This window comes from Dermochelys coriacea, chromosome 6 (assembly GCF_009764565.3).
Source record: "Dermochelys coriacea isolate rDerCor1 chromosome 6, rDerCor1.pri.v4, whole genome shotgun sequence".
Classification (NCBI taxonomy): Eukaryota; Metazoa; Chordata; order Testudines; family Dermochelyidae; genus Dermochelys; species Dermochelys coriacea.
The window spans coordinates 86,215,869-86,235,523 of NC_050073.1; the positions used below are offsets into that span (position 1 = coordinate 86,215,869).

The following is a 19,655-nucleotide window of genomic DNA, read 5'->3' on the forward strand; positions in this document are numbered from 1 at the left end:
TTATGAGTGCATTTTTTTTGCCTTCTAATCTTCACTAGCCTCTGGGAAGGAGAAACATATGCAGCTGGTGGAGAGGAGGAAAAAAAAAGGGAGAGTGGTAGTTAAAAAGACATTTTATAGAACAATGGGTAGACTCATGGTAAACCTTGCTGTTAACATTATATAGCACATGTGCTTTCATTACAAGGTCGCATTTTGCCTCTTATTGAGGATATGCCAGTTTGGTGTGAGAGATCACACACGCAGGGCCGGGCAACAGAATTCGGCTTGCAGGCAGCCATGGTAAGCCACAGTCTTTCGGCTTCTTTAACCTTCATAACATAGATTCATAGATACGAAGGTCAGAAGGGACCACTCTGATCATCTAGTCCGACCTCCTGCACAGCGCAGGCCACAGAATGTCACCCACCACTCCTATGAAAAACCTCACCCATGTCTGAGCTATTGAAGTCCTCAAATCATGGTTCAAAACTTCAAGGAGCAGAGAAACCTCCCTCCAGTCAACCATGCCCCATGCTACAGAGGAAGGCAAAAAAACCTCCAGGGCCTCTCCAATCTGCCCTGGAGGGAAACTCCCTCCCGACCCCAAACATGGCAATCAGCCAAACCCTGAGCACATGGGCAAGATTCACCAGCCAGATACCCAGGAAAGAATTTTCTATAGTAAATCAGATCCCATCCATCTAATATCCCATCTCAGGGGATTTGGCCTATTTACCCTGAATATTTAAAGATCAATTACTTACCAAAATCCCATTATCCCATCATACCATCTCCTCCATAAACTTATCGAGTAGAATCTTAAAACCAGATAGATCTTTTGCACCCACTGCTTCCCTTGGAAGGTTATTCCAAAACTTCACTCCTCTGATGGTTAAAAACCTTCGTCTGATTTCAAGTCTAAACTTCCTGGTGGCCAGTTTATACCCATTTGTTCTTGTGTCCACATTGGTGCTGAGCTTAAATAATTCTTCTCCCTCTCCTATATTTATCCCTCTGATATATTTAGAGAGCAATCATATCTCCCCTCAATCTTCTTTTAGTTAGGCTAAACAAGCCAAGCTCCTTAAGTCTCCTTTCATAAGACAAGTTTTCCATTCCTCGGATCATCCTAGTAGCCCTTCTCTGTACCTGCTCCGGTTTGAATTCATCCTTTTTAAACATGGGAGACCAGAACTGCACACAGTATTCTAGGTGAGGTCTCACCAGTGCCTTGTATAACGGTACTAAAACCTCCTTATCCCTACTGGAAATGCCTCTCCTGATGCATCCCAAAACCGCATTAGCTTTTTTCACAGCCATATCACATTGGCAGCTCATAGTCATCTTATGATCAACCAATACTCCAAGGTCCTTCTCCTCTTCCGTTACTTCTAATTGATGCGTCCCCAACTTATAACTAAAATTCTTGTTATTAATCCCTAAATGCATAACCTTACACTTCTCACTATTAAATTTCATCCTATTACTATTACTCCAGTTTACAAGGTCATCCAGATCCTCCTGTATAATATCCCGATCCTTCTCCGAATTGGCAATACCTCCCAGCTTTGTATCATCTGCAAACTTTATTAGCACACTCCCACTTTTTGTGCCAAGGTCAGTAACAAAAAGATTAAATAAGATTGGTCCCAAAACCGATCCCTGAGGAACTCCACTGGTAACCTCCCTCCAACCTGACAGTTCGCCTTTCAGTAGGACCCGTTGCAGTCTCCCCTTTAACCAATTCCTTATCCACCTTCTGATGTTCATATTGATCCCCATCTTCTCCAATTTAACTAATAATTCCCCATGTGGCACGGTATCAAATGCCTTACTGAAATCTAGGTAAATTAGATCCACTGCATTTCCTTTATCTAAAAGATCTGTTACTTTTTCAAAAAAGGAGATTAGGTTGGTTTGGCACGATCTACCTTTTGTAAAACCATGTTGTATTTTGTCCCATTTACCATTGACTTCAATGTCCTTAACTAATTTCTCCTTCAAAATTTTTTCCAGGACCTTGCATACTACAGATGTCAAACTAACTGGCCTGTAGTTACCCGGATCACTTTTTTTCCCTTTCTTAAAAATAGGAACTATATTAGCAATTCTCCAATCATTCGGTACTATTCCTGAGTTTACAGATTCATTAAAAATTCTTGCTAATGGGCTTGCAATTTCAGGTGCCAATTCCTTTAATATTCTTGGATGAAGATTATCTGGGCCCCCCGATTTAGTCCCATTAAGCTGTTTCAGTTTCGCTTCTACCTCTGATATGGTAATATCTACCTCTATATCCTCCTTCCCATTTGTCATGCTACCATTATCCCTAAGATCCTCTTTAGCCTTATTAAAGACTGAGGCAAAGTATTTGTTTAGATATTGGGCCATGCCTAGATTATCTTTAACCTCCGCTCCATCCTCAGTGTTAAGCGGCCCCACTTCTTCCTTCTTATTTATATGGCTATAGAACCTTTTACTATTGGTTTTAATTCCCTTTGCAAGGTCCAACTCTACTCGACTTTTAGCCTCTCTGACTTTATCCCTACATCTTCTGACCTCAATTAGGTAGCTTTCCTTGCTGATCCCTCCCATCTTCCACTCCCTGTATGCTTTCTGCTTCTTCATAATCACCTCTCTAAGATGCTTGCTCATCCAGCTTGGTCTACAACTCCTTCCTATGAATTTTTTCCCCTTTCTTGGGATACAGGCTTCCGATAGCTTCTGCAGTTTTGATTTAAAGTAATCCCAGGCCTCAACTGCCTTTAGATCCATAAGTTCTTCAGTCCAATCCACTTCCCTAACTAATTGCCTTAATTTTTGAAAGTCAGCCCTTTTGAAATCAAAAACCCTAGTTGCAGATTTATTTTTGTTAATCCTTCCATTTAGTTTGAACTGAATTAGCTCATGATCACTTGAGCCAAGATTGTCCCCTACAACCATTTCTTCTATGAGGTCCTCGCTACTCACCAAAATTAAATCTAAAATGGCATCCCCTCTAGTCGGTTCAGCAACTACTTGATGAAGGAATCCATCAGCTATCGCATCTAGGAAAATCTGAGCCCTATTATTATTACTAGCACTGGTCCTCCAGTCTATATCTGGGAAGTTAAAGTCTCCCATGATCACGCAGTTTCCATTAGTATTTACTTTATTAAAGACATTAAAAAGGGCTCTATCCATAACCAAATTAGATCCCGGAGGTCTATAGCACACCCCAAGCACTATCGCAGGAGAGACTTTACTAGTTTTCTTCCCCAATGTAATTTTTGCCCAGACAGACTCTGTCTTATCCATTGCATCGCTTCTTATTTCTTTACATTCTAACTCATCGTTGATATACAATGCTACTCCACCCCCTTTACCTTTGTTTCTGTCTTTCCTAAACAGCACATACCCTTCAATACCTGTAGTCCAGTCATGACTACTATTCCACCATGTTTCTGTTATCCCTATAATATCTGGTTTCACTTCCTGCACCAGTAGCTCTAGTTCCTCCATTTTGTTACCTAGACTCCTCGCATTGGTGTATAAACATCTTAATTTTTGCTGTTTGGCCTCGCTCACATTTTGTACCCTATTAGGCACAGTCATTCTACGGCCAGTATAACCTATTAGACTAGTATCCACACCGCCCTCGCTCCTTATATACATTCTCCTACCCATGGCTGTATCCTTTCTTACTTCATCTTCTTCCCTCTCAATGCTAAAATCTGGCGTGGAGATTTTCTGGACATCTCCCAACCATCTCCCCCAAATTCCTAGTTTAAAGCTTTCTTAATCAGTTGTGCCAGCCTCGATCCTAGAAGTCTATTTCCTTCCCTACTCAGATGAAGTCCATCCTGAGAGAACTGACCTCTGTCCGTGAATGCCTCCCAGTGGCCATACATCCCAAAGCCCTCCTTATAGCACCACTGCCTAAGCCATCTGTTGACAGTCATAATCTTGTCACACCTTTGTTGCCCTTCTCTAGGAACAGGAAGGATCCCGCTAAAGATCACCTGAGCCTCAATTTCCTTAAGCGTCTTCCCCAGCCTAGCATAGTCTCCCTTGATACTTTCCAGCGAGAATCTGGTTGTATCATTTGTTCCCACATGAAGGATAATTAGGGGATTCTTTCCCGCTCCCTTGAGGATCCTTTTCAACCTCAGGTCTACATCCCGTATCTTAGCACCCAGAAGACAGCACACCCTTCTATTCTCAGGATCAGCTCTAGTTACAGGCCTGTCTATTCTTCTCAATAAAGAGTCCCCGATCACATAGACCTGCCTTTTCCTGGTGACAGTGCTATTCTCCAGTCTCTCCCCTGTTCCCTCTGGCTGCAAGTTCTTTCCATTCCTATTTTCCCTTACAATTCTCTTCAACCCATCCTGTATCCTCCTGGGGCTCATATTTGGTGTAGTCTCCCTTGACTCTTCCCCTTTTTCTATAGGGCTAGCCTCTCTTCTCTTCTTCCTTACCCTTCCACCTTCAGCGACTACCTGCTGAGCCCCTTCATTTTCCAACTCTGCAAACCTGTTCCTAAGCTCTATTTCTCCTTCACTAGCCCATCTTTTTCTCTGCCTGGTTCTTTGAGTCACATGTTTCCACTGACCACTTTCCTCATCCAGTCTCTCCTCAAAATTCCCCAGCCCTGCTTCCATCCATGAGTCTGAGCTTTTCCCTTCAGATACCTCATATCTTTGCTCCATCATCTGCTCAAACCCCTTCCTAAACTCAACCAGACTTTCCACCTGCATCTCTAAACCTCAGATCTTTTCCTCCATCAGCTCTATCAGACGGCATTTCATGCAGACAAAACTCTTACCGGTTCCCCTCTCCAGGATCATGTACATACCACAGCTTCCACATCCCATCATCCTCAATGTGTCTTTCACTGCAGGAGTCACTCCCACAGCTTCCTCTGTATCTGTCATCTCCTTCCCACCTAAATCCTGTTAATCTGGGAAACACAAGCCACACCAAAAAGACCACCCCCCCCCCAGCAAAAGCAAACCCCAAACAAGCACCACAAACCAAACTCCCACTCAAACTCCCCTGTTTAGAGCTCTGTTTACTAGCTCCTGTGCCGATGCCTGACTGGCTGGCTACCTTTATAGGGCCCCTAGTCAGAAGCCCCACCCCCTAGGCAGGGCTCAGCTGCTCTCTCAGCACAAAGCCCCACCCCCTAATCAGGCTCAGCTGCTCTCCCAGCACAAAACCCCTACACACACACAAATACAAAGACAAATACTAAAAATACAAAACCAAGTACAACTACCTTCTCCTCCAACAGAACTCCCACTCAAACTCCCCTGTTTAGAGCTCTGTTTGCTAGCTCCTGTGCCGCTGCAGCTGTCTGACATGTGGGAATGGTTTCAAACAGCAGTGCCCTCATTTCCCATACAAAGTAGCTGTTGGGTTGGCCATTTAAAATGGGTTGGCAATTTAAAAGGAGGGGCTCTGGTTTCTGGGTTAACCTGCAGCAGAAACCCAACTACCCCCCCCCACAACACACACCCAATTCTCTGGGATGATGGCTTCAGCCCTCCCCCCATCGCATGGCTAACAGCAGGGAAGATTTCTGTTCAGCCACAGGCAAACAGCCCAGCAGGAACGGGCACCTCTGAATGTTCACTTACTAAAACCACCCTATTTCAACCAGGTGACTATGAATGATATCACTCTCCTGAGGGTAACACAGAGAGATAAACAATGGATGTTGTTCGAATGCCAGCAAACGCCGGGACCATACACTGCAATGCTTTGTTCTGCAATGATTCCCAACCACGTGCTACTGGCCTGGCATGGTAAAGTGTCCTACAATGAAGGACGGAATAAGGCTGCCTTCCCCAAAAACCTTTTGCAAAGGCTTTGGGAGTACATCCAGGAGAGCTTTATGGAGATGTCCCTGGAGGATTTCTGCTCCATCCCCAGACACGTTAACAGACTTTTCCAGTAGCTATACTGGCCGCAAATGCCAGGGCAAATTAATCATTAAACACGCTTGCTTTTAAACCATGTATAATATTTACAAAGGTACACTCACTAGAGGTCCCTTCTCTGCCTTCAGGGTCTGGGAGCCTGCCTTGGGTGGGTTTGGGGGGTACTGGCTCCAGATCCAGGGTGATAAACAGATCTTGGCTCTTGGGGAAACCGGTTTCTCGCTTCCTTGCTGTGAGCTCTCTACAACCTTGTCCTCCTCCTCATCTTCCTCGCCCCCAAAATCCACTTCCATGTTGCCTCCCACTCCTTGGACGGAGTCAAAGCACAGGGTTGGGGTAGTGGTGGCTGCACCCCCTAGAATAGCATGCAGCTCATCATAGAAGTGGCATGTCTGGGGCTCTGAACCAGAGTGGACATTTGCCTCTCTGGTTTTTTGGTAGGCTTGCCTGAGCTCCTTAATTTTCACGCAGCACTGCTGCGGGTCTCTGTTATAGCCTCTGTCCTTCATGCCCACTGGAGACTTTTTTTCAAATATTTTGGCATTTCCTCTTTTCGAACAGAGTTCTGCCAGCACAGATTTGTCTCCCCATAAAGTGATCAGATCCTGTACCTCCCGTTCAGTCCATACTGAAGCTCTTTGGTGATTCTGGGACTGCCTGGTTTCCTGTGCTGATGGGCTCTGCATGGTGACCTGTGCAGGTGAGCTCACCATGCTGGCCAAACAGGAAATAAGATTCAAAAGTTTGCAGGCCTTTTCCTGTCTACTGTCCTGGCCAGTGCATCTGAGTTGCGTGCGTCCAGAGCGGTCACAACTGAACACTCTGGGATAGCTCCCGGAGACCAATACCGTCGAATTGCATCCACAGTACCCCAAATTCGACCCGGCAAGGCCGATTTCAGTGCTAATCCCATCGTTTGGGGTGGAGTGAAGAAATAGATTTTAAGAGCCCTTTAAGTTAAAAAAGGGCTTCAGTGTATGGACAGGTGCAGGGTTAAATTGAGGTAACACTGCTAAATTCGACCTAAACTCGTAGTGTAGACCAGGCTGAAGCTAAGTAGTCATGGAGTGAGGGGCAGAGTATTGTCATGGATCAAACATTGGCAAGGCTGGTATAGCTGAAGGGGTACAACTTTTCTCGTGTGGGTGCCGTTACAGAGGTATAAATATGCTTATACCAGAAAAATTTATTCCCATAAGGAAAGGGAAATAAGCAATAGTGGGGTAAGGCATCTTAATTTCGATATATCTGTGTCCACACTGGAGGGGTTGTACCACTGTAACTGTACAACTTTGGGGCTTGGGGTTTGTCCCCCCCCCAAAAAAGAATTGCACTGAGAAAGTTGCACTGGTCTAACTTACAGTATTAATCTAAACCAATAAAGGTATAGATGTAATTGTTTTGTAAAAAATCACATCCCTGATTGACCTAGTTTTACTGGTGCATAACCTGTTTAGAGACCAGGCCTCAGTCCTGGTCTACCCAGGAAAGTTGTTTTTCAGTATGAACTAAGGTGTGATTTAAAGGTAAAGTTCTCCCAGTATATCACACACACACACACACCCCTTTGTGGACATTCTTATTCTAGTATAAGGGTGTTTACACGGTGGTGGGATATGCTGATAAAACTTTCCTATGTAGAAAAGGTACAAGTGCCTCAGAGTAGAGACCATACCTTCTCTGCATATACAGAGCTGAGCCTATGGTCAGTGCTTAACAAGTAATAACTAATAAGGTGCATCTCTCTCTCTGGCCATAGATGCATGTACAGACTGTGGAATGTTGTACAACTGTACACAGTTGTTGTACGATTATGTAATGAAACAACTTGTAATGTAAATAGGAGAAGGCCTGTCAAGTCCCCTCTGGTCCATCTACCAGGGCTAGTGCAGGTTTGGCCCCCACAGGATATTTTCTAGGGGTTTGTAGTGACCCTTCCGCTTAGCAGTTCACAACCTTTTTTCTCTTTCTCCTCCCTTGTGTTGGTCTCTTAGTTCTTACTGGAAACTTAAATTATCCCACAGTGTAAGTTTGTTATTATTTCTGGTCATTTCATTTCTGGGTAGGGAAGAGGAAAAATTAACCCAAACAATTTGATACATTGATACTTTTTGTCAGGTCTGTTTTCCTTGGGTGGGACTGACTTTGGATTGATTTGTATACTTCCTCTGTTGCTTTGCATATGTGAATGTTAGGCATTTGGTTTGGGTGGGGGGAGTTTGTTGGGGGTTGGGGAGAGGAAAGCAGTTGCATATTTATTCCTTCTGGATCCAGTGTACTCAAGTTACACATCCAGAAGACAGTTTCTCTCTCTGCTGATTCTGCAAACTCCAACTGAGAGCTTAGACTCCAGCTGGGCTTTTACTGCCTCTTAGATAAGAATATAGCTGTTGATTCTGTGAATGCTATGTGAGACAAAATTGAAGGCACCTTCTTCCCACCTGTCACCAATCCTCCTCACTCTGCTTAGAGCCCACTTCTTCCATGAATCCTTCCTTCACCCTTCTCAATAGCAATGGTTCCATACGCTCTTGTGCCCAACTTTTGGTCCACGATTGTTTTTGTGCTTCAATTCAGGCTCTCCAGGGAGGGACCTTATCTTAGTATTTGTTTAGTTTAGTGTTGAGCACATTTTTGGCACTCTGTTATTATTAACAGCTTCAAGCCTGATGGGAACAAAAATTTGTTTGTGTCATTGTAGTCAGCCAATATGACTCAGTGACATATAGGGAGTGGAGATGGTGAGTAAGAAGGGCCTGTTTTTACATAGTCACTTTTCTGACTACAGTTTAAAGGTGACTGTGAGAATCTGAAATCTGTGTTAACTGACTTTGGGTTTTTTAAGCTTCTCAACTTTGTGTTACTTTAATAATGATTGCCTGCCAGAGAGACGGGGGACTGACAACAAGTTCTAGTCCAAACAGCTGACGTTCCTGCCAGTGCAATTGTGTGTAAACAAACTGTATGTTTAAAATCGATGGATTTGCACACTTAGAATCAGGGTGTTTGGGATTAATCTAGGATCCTGATCTAGATTTTGACATGGATCGAGACTGTGGATGAGATTTGGATCTACCTGGCTCTTTCTTCTGTTTTTGTTGTTGTTTTCCCCCACTCCCCATCCAGACTCTTTGGTTGTGGGCCAGTTTTGGAGGCAGGCATATTCTTCAGCCTTTATTTTAAGAACTGTTAATTACAGGCAGTTAATGATCATATTCTCTTTGGTCTGAGACATCACCCTGGTTAGAGCATATCCTAGGAGGGTCAGAAGCTGGTTTTTCTTGAGGCTTTTAGGGAAATTCAAGAGACTGATTCTTTGATCCTTTATTGACAGGTCAGTCTCGGTAGCTAGGGCCCTGGCTTATGACCCAAATCATTTGATGGCAATGTTGCCTACAGAATTTTACAGCCATTTAGTAGCTGGGTCAGGCTACGTATAAGAGAGAGAACCCCGTTTCCCTCTGGCTTTCATGCTGGGTTAATGGCACAACTCTGCTGTGTAAGCAGTCAATGTTTTTTCTGTTAATAAACCTGAGAGAAATTCTTGGGTTGGTTAGAGATGCTGTGATTGTGACTTGCAGGGAAATACAAGGACAGCCTCACTGGTGATGCAGGAAGTAAGAAGGGCCGTGAGAACAGCTAGTCTGAGGAGGCAGCGGCAACAGGCATGGAGAGAGCCCTGACCCAACAGGGGGAAATGAAAAAGGCAGAGTTTTATCTTTAGAAGTGATTCAGAGTGATGGATGATGAAAGTGGATGTCACACATTGTACACAGAGCCTGAAACAAATCTAACGGGAGACTGGGAAGGTTAGAGAAGGAAAATGCTAGGAAATAGGGACCTGTGCACATGAAAAACACAGCACCATTTCAGTGTCCATTAGAGTGGATGGAAATGTTTCCATTTATTTCAGATCAGATCAGGACCACTTTGAGAACATTCTCACTGGGACTTGTGGATCCAGAGTTGCTTTTCCTGTCTCCTGAATGTTTGTTTGACTGACAAGTCAATGGGTTTCCATTGGCCACTCATATCTACCTATATTTGCAATATTTTAAGCTTATCCATGGGCATGTACTTGATTTGGGGGTCACTTTGTGAGGGTGCTTGTCGTTTGTGTTCCCATGGAGAGGTTGGTGCTCTCGGTGCTTTATTGGATTAGTGTGAGCAAGGAGCTCATTAACTGAAGATATATTGGTTTGATGATTGGATCTTGTTTGGTTATGGGTAAGATAGAGGGGCTTTAGCAGAGTGATTGAGGACCCAGGACCAGAGGCCACTCAAGACAATGTGCCACCCTAGGCAAAACTTCAGCGTGCCACCCTGCATCCTACACCCTAGAACAGAGGTTCTCAGCCAAGGGGACACAGACTTTCTATGGGAGTGCAGTGAGCCTTCTGATGGTTCAATGGTTATGGTCGAAGTGCAGGGGCCAAGCACCAGGTCTCGGTGCCACTCACTCAGGTTTGGCCTGGCCACCCCATGTCACAATGGGAGGACGGCTGGGCGAAATTTGAGTGGGTGGCATTGCAACCTGGTGCATGTGGTTATAGGGCCACTCAGGTTTGGCCCTGCTGCCCTAGGCAAAATCTGCTGCCTCGTTACCTGCACATATTAGAGCACTCCACCTTTTCCCAGTCTGTAGGGCTGCAGGTGTAACCCGGTTAATTTAGGCACCCCCACCTTTACCCAATTTGTAGGGCTCCAGGCGAAAAGCACTTACCCTTGCCCAATTCGTAGGGTTCAGGGCCACCCATATCCAATTCATAGGGCTCAGGTCTTGGTCAATTAACTTGGTCAATTTAAGTACCCACACCCTTTTCCAATACATAGGGCTCTGGGTGTATACTACTTCTGCAGGTGTACAGGACCTTCTACCAGTGAAAGAGCCTTACACAGTAATATCCTTAACCTCTATTAACAAGGGATAGCTCAGTGGTTTGAGCATTGGTCTGCTAAACCCAGGGTTGTGAGTTCAATCCTTGAGGAGGCCATTTAGGGATCTGGGGCAAAAATTAGGGATTGGTCCTGCTTCGAGCAGGGGGTTGGACTAGATGACCTCCTGAGGTCTCTTCCTACCCTAATATTCTATAATTCTATGAATCACCAAAAACAGAGTGCACATGCTACACATACAGTGCTCACCACTTCCAATAAGACAGATGAACTTTTCCTGCTGGCCAGTCAGGATCAGGTCCATCTGGGGGACTCCAGTTTCTGCAAAGTGTCATTGGCAGAGTGTTGAGGTCTGGCAGCTCTGATCTTTGGGGTTGTGTCCTGGTGTTGGTTCCCAAAGAACTTCCTTTTGGACCCCAGTTTACATATTGAAATTTGAGTCCTTTTTAGCTATACTTTAACCAATCATTATACTAAAATTTTACCAATCAATCCTAACATAGCATAACAAAATTCTTTAACCAATCCTACCCCACCACCTTAATTTACACCTAGCAAAATTAATTATGTAACCGAGAGAAACAATTAAAGAACCTGAGACCATACAGAGAAACAATAGGGAAGTGGGGACCATAATGACGAAACAATAAAGAAATGAGGATTTCACAACCACAGCTATGGAGAAGTGATTTCTTGACAGACAGAATGCTATCAAACTACGTTTTCTTCAACCATCTTAAGATCTGTTTCTTTATCTGGTGATAGTGGGTGCCATTAGGACATGGTCTCCTTCTTAACAGCCTGATATTACGTTGTTTTAATGTAAGGTAGATGAAATGTGAGGATGTGACTTCTTGCTTCTTAGCTAATGGCTGCTGCTTGGCTGCTCTTTTAATCTGGCTGCAAACAAAGGCTTTAGGCTTTACAATATGGCTGCAGACAAAGGCCTTATCCTTACAGCCTAGGCAGCTGCTTAGTTTGCCTATAGAGTGCCTATAGTGCCTTCGAGAATTCACGTAGGATGGGTTAGGTTCCACCGAACTGGAGAAGGGCAAACATAGTACCTATCTTTAAAAAGGGGAACAAAGAGGACCCTGGGAATTATAGACCTGTCAGCCTTATTTTGATACCTGGAAAGATACTGGAACAAATTTAAACTATCAGTTTGTGAGCAGTTAGAGGATAACAAGATGATAAGTAATAGCCAACATGGATTTATCAAGAACAAATCATGCCAAACCAAACTAATTTCTTCTTTGACAAGGTAACAAGACTAGAAGATGGTGGGGAAGCAGTAGACATGATATATCTTGATATCCTTTAATAAGGTTTTTGACACAGTCTCACATGACATTATCATAAGCAAACTAAGGAAATATGGTCCAGATGAAATTATTATAAGGTGGGTACACAACTGATTGTAAAACAATACTCAAAGAGTCGTTATCAATGATTTGCTGTCAAACTGGGAAGACGTATCAAGTCGGATCCTGCAGAGGTCTGTCCTGGATTACGGAGTGGAAGTACACTTATAAATTTTGTGGATGACACCACACTAGGAAGGGTTGCAGGCACTTTGGAGGACAGAATTAGAATTCAAAATTACCTTGATAAACTGAAGAATTGATCTAAAATCAGTAAGATAAAATTCAATAAAGGTAAATGTAAAATACTACACTTAGATTGGGAATAACTGGCTGGGCAGCAGCACTGCAGAAAAGGATCTGGGGATGATAGTGAATCACAAATTGAATATGAGTCAACAATGCAATGCTGTTGTGAAAAAGGGAAATGTAATTCTGGGATGTATTATCAGGACAGTCATATATAAGACATGGGAAGTAATTGTTCCACTCTACTGTGCACTGATAAGGCCTCTTGGAGTACTGTGTTCAATTCTGGGCACTACACTTTAAGAAAGATGTGGACAAATTTCAGAGAGTCCAGAATAGAGCAACAAAAGTAGTAAGTCGGAAAACATGACTTATGAGGAAAGATTGAAAAACTTGGCATGTTTAGTCTAAAGGAGAGAAGGCTGAGGAGTGAGATAAGTCTTCACATATGTAAAAGATAGTTGTAAAGAGGACAGTGAACAATTGTTCTTCCTGTCCACCAATGATAGGACAAGAATTGGCTTTATTTGCAGCAAGGGAGATTTAGGCTGTATATTAGGAAAAACTTCCTAAGTATAAGGATAGTTAAGCACTGGAACAGGCTACGTAGGGAGGTTGTGGAATCCCCATCATTAGAAGTTTTAAAGAAGAGATTAAACAAGCATCTGTCAGGGATGGTCTAGGTATACTTGATCCTGCCTCAGTGCAGCGGGGTGGACTAGATGACCTCTTGAGGTTCCTCTCAGTCCTACATTGCTGTGATTATATGATTGAATTTTATCTGCCATCATGTGGCCCATTTTTCTAGCTTTCTGAGGTCCCTCTGGTGTTGCTCATATCTTTTCTGGCCTTGACTAACCTAAATAATTTTATGTCATTTGCAAATTTTGCTGCTTGTGTGCACACCTCCTCTTCAGGATCATTAATAATAAAACCTTATGTTGCCCCACTGTTCATCTTTTGCCATGCTACAAATTGGCCATTTATTTCTATTCGTTGTCTTCTCTTTCTTAACTCATCTTTAATCCATCACAGTGCTTTACCTTTCACTCCACGACTTAGTTTACTTAATAGTCATGTGGGGGACTTTGCCAAAGGCTTTTTGAAAGTCCAAATAACCTATATTGACTTGTTCTCCCTTTAATTATTATTTTGCTGACAAGTTCGAAGAATTTGAATAGAACTGCAATAGAGTAGATAGATCATCTTGTGATTACATTACTATTATCCTTGCCGTACTCCACCTCACTCCAAACCCTCCTTGCTGTTTATTCCCATTGCATCACTGCTAAATGCAGATTGTAAATGTGTTGGGGCAGGTTCCCTTGTCCTTTTTGTCTCTGTTCAGAGTTTAGCATAGCTTTGGTCACTTCGAAATTCAGATTATTCCGTTATTTTTAATCTCATCTACAAATCACTGTTTTCTCCCTTACCGTTGCCTCTGCATTTTTCTCTGCCTTGGCTGTTATTTAACTTTGATAAAGCATTTTGAAATACTTTTGTATCGAAGATGCTAACATTATGTTGTATCATCATTATAGGAACTGCAGACCAGCCTTTTGAGGTGCCTTGGCAAAATTGTGTGGGGCTGAGGACTGGGGCAACAGGGGGACCTGCGGATCAAGAATAAGGTGCTTTGACAAAGCTGTGTTGTAGAAGGTCTGCACCGTTTTTGCCTGGCTGTAGGGAGCATTGTTTGTCCTTCCCTTAGATGAGAATCAAACTTCGGCCCAATCATTGAAGAGAAAGCTAAATTTAGAGAAAAAGACAACCATACGCAGTAGGAATTGAGCTGTGCCAGAGTCATACATTTAAGGTGGATTTTCTTCCTCTCTTGAGGAGTGTTTGTCAATGAGGATATAATGGAGCCAAAGAACCAATGTGGAGTACTCTGCTGTGCTTGTGAGTGACAGGGCTGGATTTCAGAGAGAAGTTGGACTCTCAGGTAGAGCACTACAGTATTAACCTCTAAGAGCATGTTCCACAGGGCAAATTCAAGTCCAAGAAATCTTACCCTCTGATACTGCTGCTTGACTCCTTTGCTTAGGAATGTGCTCCCTGAAACATAGGCCATAACTCCATTATACGTAAGGTGAACTTTGAGGTGCTTGTTCAATGTTGGAAGGGAATTAAACCAACGTATAGCCAAGTCCACGTTGGAGGGTTTATGATGTTTAATGTTTATACAACACAGATAACACAACATCATTTAAATGAGCTGTATATCATAAACCAGCTACAGACAATAAACAACTTGTTCCTAGTGCCGGTGGTTATTAGTCCCCAGTGATGGCAGCTTACAATATTGACTAGAAATCCTTTTTAAAAGAAGCCAACCCAAGAAATCCACTTGCCTCCAAATCACCGAGGGTGAGCACTATGGCAGAACAGTGTTTGTAAATACCATAGGTGTAGAGATGTATGGAGGACAGAAATCCTGTTTCATGGAGGATTTTAAGATTTTGAAATATGGTTTTATTCTCCGTCAGAATGAAAACACCAAACTTAGAAATTCTCACTGAAGAAAAACTCAGAAAGAAATCATTTTAGGTTGATCAAAATGTTTTATTTGGACAAGATTGAAAAGTTTTTTGATTTTGATTTTTAAATGTTTTCTTGTAATGTAATATAACATATAAAAAGAAAAGGAGTACTTGTGGCACCTTAGAGACTAACAAATTTATTAGAGCATAAGCTTTCGTGAGCTACAGCTCACTTCATCGGATCCATTTGGTGGAAAAAACAGAGGAGAGATTTCTATACACACACACAGAGAACATGAAACAATGGGTTTATCATACACACTGTAAGGAGAGTGATCACTTAAGATAAGCCATCACCAGCAGGGGGGGAGAGGGGAGAAGGAGGAAAACCTTTCATGGTGACAAGCAAGGTAGGCTAATTCCAGCAGTTAACAAGAATATCATAGGAACAGTGGGGGGTGGGGTGGGAGGGAGAAATACCATGGGGAAATAAGAAAAGGAGTACCCGTGGCACCCCAGAGACCAACAAATCCACCAGAGCACAAGCCCCCGCGAGCCACAGCTCACCCCATCGGATGCACCCGGTGGAAAAAGCAGAGGAGAGCTCTGCTTTTTCCACCAAACGCATCCGACGAAGTGAGCCGCAGCCCACGAAAGCCCATGCTCCAATAAATCTGCTAGTCTCTAAGGTGCCACGGGTACTCCCCTTCTTTTTGCGAATACAGACTAACACGGCTGCTACTCTGAAACATGGGGAAATAGTTTTACTTTGTGTAAAGACTCATCCATTCCCAGTCTCTATTCAAGCCTAAATTAATTGTATCCAGTTTGCAAATTAATTCCAATTCAGCAGTCTCTTGTTGGAGTCTGTTTTTGAAGCTTTTTTGTTGAAGTATAGCCACTCTTAGGTCTGTGATCGAGTGACCAGAGAGATTGAAGTGTTCTCCAACTGGTTTTTGAATGTTATAATTCTTGACGTCTGATTTGTGTCCATTCATTCTTTTACGTAGAGACTGTCCAGTTTGGCCAATGTACATGGCAGAGGGGCATTGCTGGCACATGATGGCATATATCACATTGGTAGATGCGCAGGTGAACGAGCCTCTGATAGTGTGGCTGATGTGATTAGGCCCTATGATGGTATCCCCTGAATAGATATGTGGACAGAGTTGGCAACGGGCTTTGTTGCAAGGATAGGTTCCTGGGTTAGTGGTTCTGCTGTGTGGTGTGTGGTTGCTGGTGAGTATTTGCTTCAGATTGGGGGGCTGTCTGTAAGCAAGGACTGGCCTGTCTCCCAAGATCTGTGAGAGTGATGGGTCGTCCTTCAGGATAGGTTGTAGATCCTTGATGATGCGTTGGAGAGGTTTTAGTTGGGGGCTGAAGGTGATGGCAAGTGGCGTTCTGTTGTTTTCTTTGTTGGGCCTGTCCTGTAGAGGTGACTTCTGGGTACTCTTCTGGCTCTGTCAATCTGTTTCTTCACTTCAGCAGGTGGGTATTGTAGTTGTAGGAATGCATGATAGAGATCTTGTAGGTGTTTGTCTCTGTCTGAGGGGTTGGAGCAAATGCGGTTATATCGTAGCGCTTGGCTGTAGACAATGGATCGAGTGGTATGATCTGGATGAAAGCTAGAGGCATGTAGGTAGGAATAGCGGTCAGTAGGTTTCCGATATAGGGTGGTGTTTATGTGACCATCGCTTATTAGCACCGTAGTGTCCAGGAAGTGGATCTCTTGTGTGGACTGGTCCAGGCTGAGGTTGATGGTGGGATGGAAATTGTTGAAATCATGGTGGAATTCCTCAAGAGCTTCTTTTCCATGGGTCCAGATGATGAAGATGTCATCAATGTAGCGCAAGTAGAGTAGGGGCATTAGGGGACGAGAGCTGAGGAAGCGTTGTTCTAAGTCAGTCATAAAAATGTTGGTATACTGTGGGGCCATGCGGGTACCCATCGCAGTGCCGCTGATTTGAAGGTATACATTGTCACCAAAAGTGAAATAGTTATGGGTCAGGACAAAGTTCAGCCACCAGGTTAGCCGTGACAGTATCGGGGATACTGTTCCTGACGGCTTGTAGTCCATCTTTGTGTGGAATGTTGGTGTAGAGGGCTTCTACATCCATAGTGGCTAGGATGGTGTTTTTAGGAAGATCACCAATGGACTGTAGTTTCCTCAGGAAGTCAGTGGTGTCTCGAAGATAGCTGGGAGTGCTGGTAATGAAGGGCCTGAGGAGGGAGTCTACATAGCCAGACAATCCTGCTGTCAGGGTGCCAATGCCTGAGATGATGGGGTGTCCAGGATTTCCAGGTTTATGGATCTTGGGTAGCAGATAGAATACCCCAGGTCGGGGTTCCAGGGGTGTGTCTGTGCGGATTTGTTCTTGTGCTTTTTCAGGGAGTTTCTTGAGCAAATGCTGTAGTTTCTTTTGGTAACTCTCAGTGGGATCAGAGGGTAATGGCTTGTAGAAAGTGGTGTTGGAGAGCTGCCTAGTAGCCTCTTGTCCATACTCCGACCTATTCATGATGACGACAGCACCTCCTTTGTCAGCCTTTTTGATTATGATGTCAGAGTTGTTTCTGAGGCTGTGGATGGCACTGTGTTCTGCATGGCTGAGGTTATGGGGTAAGCGATGCTGCTTTTCCACAATTTCAGCTCGTGCACGTCGGCGGAAGCAGTCTATGTAGAAATCCAGGCTGCTGTTTCGACCTTCAGGAGGAGTCCACCCAGAATCCTTCTTTTTGTAGTGTTGGCAGGAAGGTTTCCGTGGGTTAATATGTTGGTCAGAGGTGTGTTGGAAATATTCCTTGAGTCTGAGACGTCGAAAATAGGATTCTAGGTCACCACAGAACTGTATCATGTTCGTGGGGGTGGAGGGGCAAAAGGAGAGGCCCCGAGATAGGACAGATTCTTCTGCTGGGCTAAGAGTATAGTTGGATAGATTAACAATATTGCTGGGTGGGTTACGGGAACCATTGTTGTGGCCCCTTGTGGCATATAGTAGTTTAGATAGCTTAGTGTCCTTTTTCTTTTGTAGAGAAGCAAAGTGTGTTTTGTAAATGGCTTGTCTAGTTTTTGTAAAGTCCAGCCACGAGGAAGTTTGTGTGGAAGGTTGGTTCTTTATGAGAGTATCCAGTTTTGAGAGCTCATTCTTAATCTTTCCCCTGTTTGCTGTAGAGGATGTTGATCAGGTGGTTCCGCAGTTTCTTTGAGAGTGTGTGGCACAAGCTGTCAGCATAGTCTGTATGGTATGTAGATTGTAATGGATTTTTTACCTTCAGTCCTTTCGGTATGATGTCCATCTGTTTGCATTTGGAGAGGAAGATGATGTCTGTCTGTATCTGTGCGAGTTTTTTCATGAAGTTGACAGATTTCCACTCTATACGGCTAAATTCAGTGCCTTGCATAATGACAGGTTTCAGAGTAGCAGCCGTGCTAGTCTGTACTCGCAAAAAGAAAAGGAGCACCCGTGGCACCCCAGAGACCAACAAATCCACTAGAGCACAAGCCCTCGTGAGCCACAGCCCACTCCACTTGTGCTCTGGTGGATTTGTTGGTCTCTGGGGTGCCACGGGTACTCCTTTTCTTATTTCCCCATGGTATTTCTCCCTCCCACCCCACCCCCCACTGTTCCTATGATATTCTTGTTAACTGCTGGAATTAGCCTACCTTGCTTGTCACCATGAAAGGTTTTCCTCCTTCCCAACCCCCCCACCTCCGCTGGTGATGGCTTATCTTAAGTGATCACTCTCCTTACAGTGTGTATGATAAACCCATTGTTTCATGTTCTCTGTGTGTGTGTGTATATAAATCTCTCCTCTGTTTTTTCCACCAAATGCATCCGATGAAGTGAGCTGTAGCTCACGAAAGCTTATGCTCTAATAAATTTGTTAGTCTCTAAGGTGCCACAAGTACTCCTTTTCTTTTTGCGAATACAGACTAACACGGCTGCTACTCTGAAACATAACATATAAAGTAAACAAAAAAATCAAAATAAAAAAGTTGTTTCAAAACAACAAATATCAAAATGTTTCATTCAGAAAATGTCAAAATGGGACTTTTTGACATTGTTGGAACTCAGTTTCCTTCCAAAAATAAATTCTAGTGAAATTGGGTAAATTGGACAGAGCATTTAGATTCAGGGAACTGCGCATTCTGACAAAATATGGTTCCGTCAATGTTTCTCCAACACCTCTACATTGGAACTTAGCCACAGAAAGGCAGAAGCTCACTCCAAAACCCTGCATGCACTGGTATTGAATGGGATAAAGCTTTTGGCTAGTGAATTGCTGCATGATATCTTGAGGATTAGAAGAGCTATCCTGCATCTAGTACCTCAGCAGCACCAAGGCAGTGGGTCAGCCATCACACAAGGGATTCCAGCTCTGTTGTCTGGTGTCCCAGATTGCACCGCATTAGAATGTCACAATTTGGAGTAAGAAAAGTGGAAGCTCAAATGCCACAGATTTGCTGTTGCAGAGCAGAGCCAAGACAGAGTTATTGTTATGACTGGGCAGCCCTTCCTATACTGATGTTCTTCCACCAACATAAATAAAGGAATCCATCCAACCATACATTAAGCCACATTCATGTTTTGTTTTCTTTCTTCTTTCACACATGAGACAGACAGAAGATGTTTTCCTGGCACTTGTGCTGAATTTGTCTGATATTCATGGATTTGCCTCAAGAGAAGTTATCTCTCCTGCAGCAGTAGGAAGCCAGAGTCTGCTCTAAACAGGCCTTCCCTCCCCAATCTATTATTCAT

At 43.6% G+C, this 19,655-nt stretch overlaps 2 long non-coding RNA genes across 3 annotated transcripts; both read right to left on the bottom strand.

Annotated features, from left to right (window-relative positions):
• Positions 1–2,304: 2,304 nt before the first annotated feature.
• LOC122460563 lies at positions 2,305–18,777 on the bottom strand. Of its 2 annotated transcripts, none has more exons than XR_006281945.1 (3): positions 18,723–18,777; positions 18,304–18,418; positions 2,305–2,328 (listed from the first exon to the last, which is right to left on the bottom strand). It is a non-coding gene; the product is annotated as an uncharacterized LOC122460563 (long non-coding RNA). The 2 variants fall into 2 exon arrangements; XR_006281946.1 differs by having other exon boundaries at positions 18,304–18,423; positions 18,723–18,769.
• Positions 7,885–15,619, bottom strand: LOC122460564. Its single transcript, XR_006281947.1, has 3 exons — positions 15,413–15,619; positions 15,049–15,078; positions 7,885–7,895 (listed from the first exon to the last, which is right to left on the bottom strand). It is a non-coding gene; the product is annotated as an uncharacterized LOC122460564 (long non-coding RNA).
• Positions 18,778–19,655: the final 878 nt, after the last annotated feature.